Genomic DNA, 10,246 nt, shown 5'->3' on the forward strand with positions numbered 1-10,246 from the left:
ATGTCCCCTATTTTATTAAATTTAGCGTGTTGCTTTTTAAAACTGCCGTCCCGCATTGCTATTTTGCTTTCTTTGTGTAAATCACTGGCTTACTCACCTTTGGACTTCCTGAGAGCTTCAGAAAAGGACAAGGCCACGTGCTGAAGGAACCCTGGTTCGAAAATTATTCTAACGCAGAAAAGTAGTGCTCCTTTTGTTCAAACTGCCTACCTTCTCCGCACCTGCACTTCCCCTCTGTAACACGAGTGCAAGGAACCCTACATACTCTGCAGCACTGTGGCCCGGACCAACACAGTGTGCAGGGCAGACCATCCTGAGCCCAGTAACGCACCAAACGAGGCAGATTCCAGGGCGGACATTCTCGCTCTTGGGTCCCGCCATGCTTTGCGCGTGGTGTTGTGGAAAGCACAGGCCAGTTCTGTCTCCGGAGGTGCCTGCTTGGGTGAGGCCCCATGTCATCGTGGTAGTGTGGCCCAGCAGGCCAGGGGCCCGGGCCACTGGCGCTTTCCCCAGAGGAGGTGTCTGGCCTGCATGCTCCCCCGGCTTTGCTTTCGTTCCTTCCTGGCTCCTTGGGGGTCTCCATGTAGGTCCTGCTGCTGCTGCTGCTGGTGCTTGGATTGTGGGCTCTGAGCACCCTCTAGGGACAGCAGTGGGTTATGTCTCTGCATGGAGGGCACCAGGAACAAGTGTCACGTGGAGGGGGCCACACAGGTCTTTCTCTCACTGCCTTCTCTGGTCCCTGTGGTCTCCAGGTGGGCTCAAGGATGATGGGCGCCGCAGGAGTCTGGGAGAGGATCCCCGCATTCCTGAATGCAGCAGGCCAGGAGAGAGCCCCGACGGGGTCCTGACTGCATCTCTGGGGAGTATGAACAGGCCAAGGGCTGAGGGCTGATGTGCGGGCCTTGCTGTCGACCGTGCAGTGACGGCTCACACTCAGCCATCACAGGAGAAAACATCAAGCACAGGGAGCCCAAGAAAGCAGGCACGTTGAAGTCTAAACGGTCTTCAAGTATCTATCTCCAGCTCTTTCCTACCTGCTTCTGTTCTGTCCACATCATTCCAGGGCCTAAAGGAACATACGGAACAGCTTTTCTGTTGCTAATGTAGAGAAGACAGTAAGGATGAGAGAAGGATAAAGTCAGCGGCGAGGGGTGCGGCGGAGCCTGCGTCAGCACTGTTGTGCCTCGGGTCCTTCACAAGAGCCATCGACCGATTCACTGACCGACAGAACAGCAGAAGGAACACTCCTTCTTCCCTGAAAGGGAGAGGAGAACTGCACTTCCTAACCCTGGGAAACACCAGCACCCGACACCTGCCACTCGGCACCGCGGTGTCTGCTGCCAGCACCGCCAGCCTGAGGCAGGCTCGCCTGTAGTGGCAGTGCCACCGAGCAGTCAGCTCTGCTGGGGCCTGCAGGCGGCACGCCTGTCACGGTCCTCAGAAGACAGGAACAAACTTCTAAAGAGTCTGTGTTGCTAGTCTGCCTCACGGAGGAGAACCTAGAGGCCCGAGCTCACTCCTGGAGGCGTGTGGCTGGACTGGAACTCGTTCTGCTCAGTCGTGGCACTTCCTTGGGCGGCTGCGACACGTGAGTGCGCGACACACTTGGGTGCCGGGGCTCAAGGAAGCAGACGGCGCGCATAAAGGGAGTCGTCGTGGTGAGGAGGGAGAGTCCCCGAAAGTCAGAGTTGGGGGTCTGCCGAGATGGGAGCTAACCGGGAAAGTAAGGATGATAAACAACGTGGATGTGCGAGGCGACTTCGCTCCTCTCTGAGTATAGCTTGGAAACTGGGAAGTTGTATACGCAAGAGAAACACAATTACTATGTATCACAAATATACACTAATAACATTCTGAAAAAAGAAAATGTAAGATATATAGTATATATGCATTATATATATTGCTATTATGTAAAGTTTGCTTTAAGATATTGGAGAAATGAGAAGGCACTGCAGACCCAAGAAGCCATTATCAGACAAGAGTATGGCCCAGAGGCGTGAGATAAATATTTGGTGTAATCAGACTTTCTCTTTTTTTAATCTGACTTTCTAGGCATTGCAAAGTTTGTGTGACACGTGATTGTATGCATTTGTGGTACAGTGTGAGGGGGCTTGGGGGGCGCTGTGCAGCAGCTGGCACAGAAAGGCAAGTGCTGTGTGGTCTCCCTCGGGGGACTCTCTTTAAAAGAGGTGGTCTCGCAGGCCCTGAGCGGACCTCGGTGCTCCCCCTTGGGGAGCTCAGGGGCTCGGTGGCAGGGAGAGGCCGCCCAGGCACTCACTGAGTTAAATGTGCATGGGCGGCTTGGTCACTGAGCAGAGCGTCCCAGAATCACAGGATAAGGGGATAGCAGGGGACTGGTGTCCACAGCGAGGGCGAGTCCTGGCAAGTGTGCCAGGCTGTGAGCTGGAACCCAAGCGCCTTGGCGCTAGTCAGCAGAGCCTCTGCAAAACATCAGTCAGGGCCAGTTGAGATGGTCTCCCCCACTCTAACTTTTCACCTAAACACAGCAGAAGCCATTCGGAGGGAGGAAGTCTCTAGAGTGGGGCGTCTGGGCTTGGCACCGAAGGTGCTGGCCTCTGGCTCAGATCCCCCCATGTTGCCCCAGCACCCTCACTGTGACCTCCTTGTCTCCAGACAAGGCTGCTATGTAAGGGTCAGGATCACGTGTGGGTGAGAAGTGTGGCCTCCACCCAACAACTCCGCATTATGTTTAATTCAGTGTTTAACAAATAACCGTGCACCAAAACAATAAGCTGATGGAGAAAAGCTAAGCACTGGGGAGGCCTGCGGGGAGCGCAGACCCCAGACTGGCTGTGCAGGTGAAGGCGGTTCCTTAGGGCAGTGCTGCCGACGCCAGGAAGCCCAAGATCAAGGTGCCAACCAACCTGGCTCCTGACGAAGCCTTTTCTCCCTGGCTTGCAGACAGCTGGCTGTCCCTTGCTTACCTCGTCTGCTTCTTTCTGGAAGGCCGCAGTCCTGTCGGGTTAGGACCTCACCCTTATGACCTCATTTGACCCTAGCTGCTTCCAGGTATGAATGTGTAAGGGTTCAGAGCTTCAGAGCAGGAATTAGGGGAGGTGCTCAGTGCAGCCCCTCGCCTTCAGCAACAGGACTTCCACCCCTTTAAGAGGCTTCCAGTCCTCTTCCCTCCACTCATGAGCAAGGGACTGTAGTGGTTGATACTTTGTATCAACTTGGCTGAATCTGCTGGGTGGTTCCACCCTGGGAATGGGGGGCCCACCTTAGGGCAGGGAGGACCCCCAGAGTGACTCAGCACACAGGGTACATAAAGGGGTTGAGGAGGGCTTCTGAGTGCACCACCTCCTTGGAGAGTTTGATCAGTGCAGCCGCGCCACTTCAGAGGAGCTTGGGTCTGCACAGCAGCCACCACCACTTCCTTGGAGGCGCACAGGTCTTCCCAGTCAGCATGGAAGGAAGACAGAGGGGCTTGATAGACGCTGCAGCCACCGCTCCTCCTCTGCTCTCCGTTTTCTGCTGCCATGATTGCGGCTGTCTGCCTGCCTTGGAGCCAGTGGAGCTTGGACTGAAACCTCCACAAGCTGAGCTAACCAAACCTTTCCTTCCTTGATGTTGGGTGTCGGGTATTTTGTTCCAGCCGTGACTGAAAAGTAACTGAGACAGGGATGGATGCTGAGGATTCACGTCTGGGTGTCCCAGGGCTTGCACCTCCTCTCCCAGGGCATACACCTTCCTGGCGGAGCTGAGGGAGGGCAAAGGGCAGCCGCAGAAGTCTGTTGCTGCTTGAAGAAGACATTTCGGGAGGGATTTAAGCTTAGCTGGGGACTTGTCCGATCCTCCCAAATGCACTGCATGCGCACAGGATTTCTCTGATTTCCTCGGGCCCCTGCCCCCATCCGGGTCTAAAGCAGCAGTGGGATTTGAACCTGTGAAATTGCTTCACTTCTTCCATGTTTCTCAGGTCAGCGTAAGCTTGCTTTCCTTAACTGGGCGCTTTTAGTGTTGTGGACTTGCCCTCACTCAGGGTACAGCGCACCAGCGACGGGGAACTTTGCTGGCTAAGTCAGACTTCAAAAGGAAGGCGCAGCGCTCTAGTACCAAAGCACCTTAATCCCCACCGAGCAATTACCCAGGGAACACGACTGCGTGGTTCCTTCTGGACAGATCCTGACCGGACCTCATGCCCCCTTTGCTAGGGCACGGACAGTCCCTGAGCGCGCTTGTGGGTGACCCTGGCTTGGCTTCGCTTCCTCCCAGTCTGATGCCAGTCTGCACGAGACTCAGCTTCACCGATCCGCCACAGCTCCCGTCGGAGCCAGAGTCGTACACACGGCGCAGCTGATCTCCCGCGGTCGGACAGAAGCGGCCTGCGCACTGCAGAGGCTCCCTGAAGACAGGCCTGGAAGGGCTGGGGACACGTCCGCTCTGCTTCAGAGCAAAGGCAGTTTGCAGAGGTGGGCTCTTCTCCTCAGCAGCGGGCCCGAGAGTCCTGCTGCCTGCGCTGCTCCTGGAGCCCCTTTACACCAAGGCCCGCACGCGTGCGCGCATGCAGAGGAAGGGGCCGCTCAACGCAGCGCGCCACGCTCAGCGGAGTCCCTCTCTGACAGCACCCGCGTAACTGTGTTCTCTTAACCTTAAAGGCTCAAATTAAGCACGCGGCAGGAATGTCCCTGGCTCGCCGCAGACCCAGGAGAGCTCCTTCTGCGCTCTCGGGGCAGCCGCCGCCTGCTGGCTTTGCTCTCCCGCGGCACGGCCCCCGCGAGCTGTGATCCCCGCTCCACAGGAGGAGCCACGGCCTGGGCCACCAGAGCGAGCCGCCTCGCTGCAGGTAGCGCTCAGAACGTTTCTGAACACGCAGGCCGTGCGTTGTTGTAGCCATGCGCCGCGCAGGCCAGCGACACGTCTGCTCTGCTATAAACCCTATAACTGAACATCGCTTTCTGTGGAAATTGATGCAGACAAGGCCAAAAGTCACACCGCACCACAGGAGAAGAGCAGGGATCAGTGGGCGGCGCCCGGCTCCCGTGAAGCCCTCGAGGCCCTCTGCGTCTTCTGCTTCGGAGCCAGGCGTGCGGCCCTCGGGAGCCTGCACGGTCAGTGACGGCACAGGCCAAACTGGTGGAGCGGCTGCCCGGGGACGCGGGACGCCGTGGGTGTCCAGGCCCAGGGCCGGTGCTGCGAGTCGGAGGGAGCCGCCAGATTCCAGCCCGCTGGGGGCTTTGCGCGCCTCCCTCCCGCCCCACCTTTTTAGGAACTGCTCCTGCTTCAGGGTAAAATATATGCTGCCTCGGTGAGCATAAATACAGCGGTGAATTTACATGTGTGTCTACTGGTGTGCTGCTTAAGGTACGTTTTTAAGCTAGTTTTTTCCTAGCTAATCATCCAGCTTAGGAACTTAATGTGAGAGCACCGGTTGTCTTTATATAAAATTATCTTATTTCTCTAAATACACAGATGGACTTAAATTTTATGAAGCACAAAGTAAGTCTCCATGCATATTTGAATGGGGTGCTCTACACATTCACTAGGTTCACCCAGTTTTTTCTGATTTAGCAACCCAAGTTGTGACACTAACCATCTGCAGCAGAGTTCTTTTCATGCTGTGTTGGTATGTGGCTGCTTTCATTGTGTGGTTTTTCTACTAAGCCAATCAAGTTGATGTCAGTTTGGAACTCATTTAATTTTGCTAATTTTAGATTATGATTTAACTAATGGGAAACTCCAGTTCTCTAGCTGAGAGCCACAACATAGGTGTGTGAATCTGCACTGAGGGCAGCTGTTGAGGTTCGCATCTGGGGGTCCTCTAGAGCTACGTGTGCTCATAGGTGGGACTTTTAGGAGGTAATCGGGTCACTGGGGCGTGAGGCTCCTCACTGGAGTAGTGCATGGATGTGACTTGGGGGGCGAAGCTGGATCGGAGGAGGTGCACGCTGGGGGCGTGGCCAGAAGGATCGTGTCCCTCCTCCTCCCTGTTTTCCCCCTGCTTCTGTCACCAGGCCATGAGCTGTTCCTCTTCTGCCAGCCCCCCTGCCTTGGAGCCAGCTCACTCTGGACTGAAACCTCTGCCACTAGGAACCAAAATAACCCTACTGCTGTGGCTGTCAGGTACTGTGTCTCAGGGGAAAAATAACTAAGGCACCTGCTCGACAGTCCTGTTCTACAGGCAGGAAGCTCTTCTTGCCGTGGAGTGTGCTGCATGTCACCCAGCTCACTCTCAAGTTTTCTTTCGATATATGAGATTGAAACACTGTGGTGTCTGCAACAGTCTGATTTTACCCCACAAAAGAGATATTTGAAATGGTTTGACCCTCTATCAACAGCAATGTGCAAACAGAGTCTCCTTCCCGGACAACTTCAAAAGGTGGCAGCGGGCTGGGGATGAGTGTGTGCTGGCGACCCTTGGGCCTCTGGGCGTGCCCCCAGGTCCTCTGCACTAAATGAGCCGAATGCATGCTTTTGTCTTTGTCTCTTGGATGGGTGTCGCAGCGTGGATACTAACCAATTGTAACTTGGGGTCTCTAAACCATCAGTTATCCTAGGGTCATTTCTTAAGCACTTAGGTTAATATGATCTATTCCCAAATTTCTGCCTCAATAACTACGAGACAAGATCTTCACAATCTGATGCAGTGTGGAGGACCACCTGGGTGACTTGAAAGGAGAGGAACTGCCTCCATTTTGGCTGTGCCCGACTCTATTTCCATGTACTGATGTGTACGGAGCCGGCTAGGACTTTCCCCTCATCCCTTCAATTGGCTTTAAGCAATACATAGTGTTCTAGCCAGGTGTTGGTGGTAATCTCTGAAGACAGCATGCATGTTTCCCTGGTAACCCCCACCTGCTGCTCTTTAATATGCACTGGGTCAGGACAGGATGAAGATCCAGTGCTCCATGCTGTTGGCTGAGATCAAACCTCGAGATAGAGGCTATGACTTCCTGGGGCTTGAGAGACTGCACATCAGAGCTGAAGCACTGGACCCCAAAACATTAGATACCGCCTCAATTATGTAATGCAGATTACTCTCTGCATATTGCAGAGGTGATTTTAGGCCTCCTCCCCAGCCCAGCCCACAGCACTCACCTACTTCCTGCCACTCTCAGTCACTCATCCTTAATCCACGCCTCCTTTATGACTGAATAAAACCCAGGTTTGGCCCTGGGTCGAGGCCTTTGTTGCAGATAGCCATCACCATGGCTGGCTTTAGGATACCTTGGGTCCTCCTAACCATAAATATGCTTTAGTGTCTTTATTCTTGCCGTGGGTTGCACTGGAAGTGGTAGATTGGAATTAACTTGATGGGATGCCAATAAGTTATCCATGGGATTACAAATATAAACTTCCTGGACCGAGATTAGGACCAGGAAGGGCTCTCTATAATGTAGAATGAGAGCTGAAGAGCAGCTTATAGTCATTGCAAAGAAATGTCTTCCCCAGCAGTGTTGATCATCAGAGTCGCTTTGGTGTGTCAGTGTGTCTATGAACTCTACAACCAGAAAGAGAAAGAGACCACAGAGAAAGTGGAAGCAAGTGATCCTACTGATCACTCCACAGCCTGGATGTCCTGGGAGCCTCGGGGAGCGCAGGGGCCAGGAGGGCCTCCAGAGCCACAAGGTCCAGAATCCTTGCATCCCTTGAAAACAGCCAGGGCTGATGCGATGGGCACGGCCAGCACTTGGGAACCTCGGAGATGCTCAGGAACAGTCACAGAGTGAAGAAAAGCGCTATCGTGATGGAGGGATTATATTCTCCGTGTCATCCACGGGCACGGCTCCTCCAGTCCCAAGCCCACGTCATGCACCATGTACCCCACACCCCAATCATCTCCCCAGGGCCCCGCCCCAAACACATAAGGACTTGAGGGACATTCCAATGCTATACCATAGCACCAAGTGTTTGGAAGATTTTGGAACTCAAGAGAGCAGTTAATTTTTTATCTCTGGTGACTTATTAGGCAACAACTTCTGCCAGCATTCTTCCCCAAACCAGCAGTGTCAGATTGAGGGTTTTTTTTTTTTTTTAAAGATTTATTTATTTGGTACAGGGTTTCACTATACAGCTAGGACTTGTAGTGATTCTCCTGTCTCAGCCTCCCCAGTGCTAGGCTGATAGGTATATGCCAACACGCCTGGTTTCAGTGGCTGGCATGGCATGCTTGAGGTTCTGGGGATCCAGCCCAGTACTTCGCACTTGTGAGGAAGGTGCTTAGACCGCCAAGCTACCTTCCCAGTGCCAGATTGAGGTTTTTTTTAACTTACTAATTTTATTGAGAAACAAATAGTAATGAGACAGTTTCAAAACAGGTTAGTAGGACACTTACAATAATTAATACACTGCATATTGTTGTCTTCTTAGTGGTTATTCATAGTACAAGATGCAGACATGATATCCCGTCCAAACACTATTAGTACAAACCTTTCTTTTCATTGAATTAAGAGAAAGTAGCTGTATATCTATCCTAACTATTTTGTATATACATATGCAAAATGGTCCTTCATTTATAGCCACTTTTTTGTTTAGGTTTGTCATTGCCATTTAAATATTGTAGGTGCGTGAATTCAGCAAAATAATCCAATATAGTCTCATAGTCCATAATAGTAGTGGGTTATCCACAGGACTGGCAATGTCAGAAGTTGTTGACTTGAGCCTTTTACAGCCCAGCATATTAATATGGCTTTACTTTTTAGAACTCATTTTTTAAAAATTAATTTTATTGAGAAACAAATAGCAATGACACAGTTTCAAAACCAATTAGTAGGTCAGTTTCAATAATTGATACATTGCATATTGTTGTCTTTGTAGTGGTTATCCATAGTACAAGATGCAGACATGCTATCCTGTCCAAACACTATTAGTACAAATCTTTCTTCTCATTGAATTAAGAGAAAAAAATACAGAATGCGTCACGAATTTGCGTGTCATCCTTGCGCAGGGGCCGTGCTAATCTTCTCTGTGTCGTTCCAATTTTAGCATATGTGCTGCCGAAGCGAGCACGATACCTCGTTTCTATACTCTTCTGCTGGATGGTTAAGACCAAGATAAAGCAAGAAATGTAACTTTTGTATCTGACAAGGCCTAAGATGTTTGATATTCAGACAGATAGTGAGGTTAAGCTCAACTGCCTCTGTTACAGGGTAATAATATCATTAAGCTTCTCTTCTGGGGGCTTAACGACCTAAGTTTTCAGGCCAAAAATTACAGAAAAAGAAGGGCTACAAGGATAGCCAACATTTTGACCCTAGCCATTCAAGGTCAGTGAGGACTCAGGACATGAGAACCTGTACTGTAACTTCCTGTAACTCATTTGTGTCCCAAAAGATCAAGGAGATTATGGGGCCACAGAGGAAAGTGATCAACAATGAGGAGTGTGCCTAAAGAGAGTCACCTAGAGAGCAAACATTCTCTCAGGCTTTCACAGAGAGCAAATTGGTCAAGCAATGGCCATGACTCATCCACGTGGCTGACACTGACAAAGGATCTACAAACTAAGGTACAGGGTTTCAGGGTAAATCCTGAGGGGATATGACTGACCTTGTGAGATACAGATTGAGTTTTGTAGCAATTCTATTCATGGATTATACAGATACCCACTGTAGTCAACTACAGAGCAGTCTACGTTACTATAGATCCACAGATTCCTAGCACCTAGGAACGCCGCACTTCACCGTGGGCCCGTGCACAGGGTGCTCTGCATACTGGTAAGTGGCAGTGAGCTGTAGAAGAGATGTGAGAGGGAAGCAACTAGGGCCAGCGGTGCGAGAGAAGGGCGAAAGAGGCCAAGAGGAGAACTGGTGTCGGAGAACTCAGCTGACCGATTCTGAAGACCTCTCTGTGTGCTTCTCCTGCTGTGGCTTCAGTTTTTCTTCCTGATTGGCAATAGTATATCTGGATTTGAATACTCTGTAGAAGGCAGCATCTTCCTCTGCAAAGCCAAGCTTCTCGTGGTCGTCTGATAATACCAGGTACAACCAAACGAGGAGACACGCTGCCACGTGCTTCTGATCACAAACGCAGCATAACGAGGTTTCCGGAGACTTAGGAGACCTAAAGCAATGTCTGTCTTCTCGCTGACTTCCAGAGGAGGCCTGCTGTTCCACAGAGGTGCGTCAGGGTCTGTCCTGAACGAAACATTGTGCTTCTTCCCACTGGCTTTTCAAATGCAAAATTTTTGCTGTTCATTTGTCTGCAATCTTGGCAGGATGAGCTTGACTGAACTGAAGAAACGTTTCAGCTGCTAATGTTACTGATTCTCCTGATGTGCTGCCCACTG

General features: G+C 51.5%; 1 non-coding gene across 1 annotated transcript; it reads right to left on the reverse strand.

Annotated features, from left to right (window-relative positions):
• Positions 1 to 8,863: 8,863 nt before the first annotated feature.
• LOC111817412 lies at positions 8,864 to 8,970 on the reverse strand. The gene has a single exon (XR_002821614.1). It is a non-coding gene; the product is annotated as a U6 spliceosomal RNA (small nuclear RNA).
• Positions 8,971 to 10,246: the final 1,276 nt, after the last annotated feature.

The sequence above is a fragment of the Octodon degus genome, unplaced genomic scaffold, assembly GCF_000260255.1.
Source record: "Octodon degus isolate 3935 unplaced genomic scaffold, OctDeg1.0 scaffold00004, whole genome shotgun sequence".
In the NCBI taxonomy this organism is placed as follows: Eukaryota; Metazoa; Chordata; class Mammalia; order Rodentia; family Octodontidae; genus Octodon; species Octodon degus.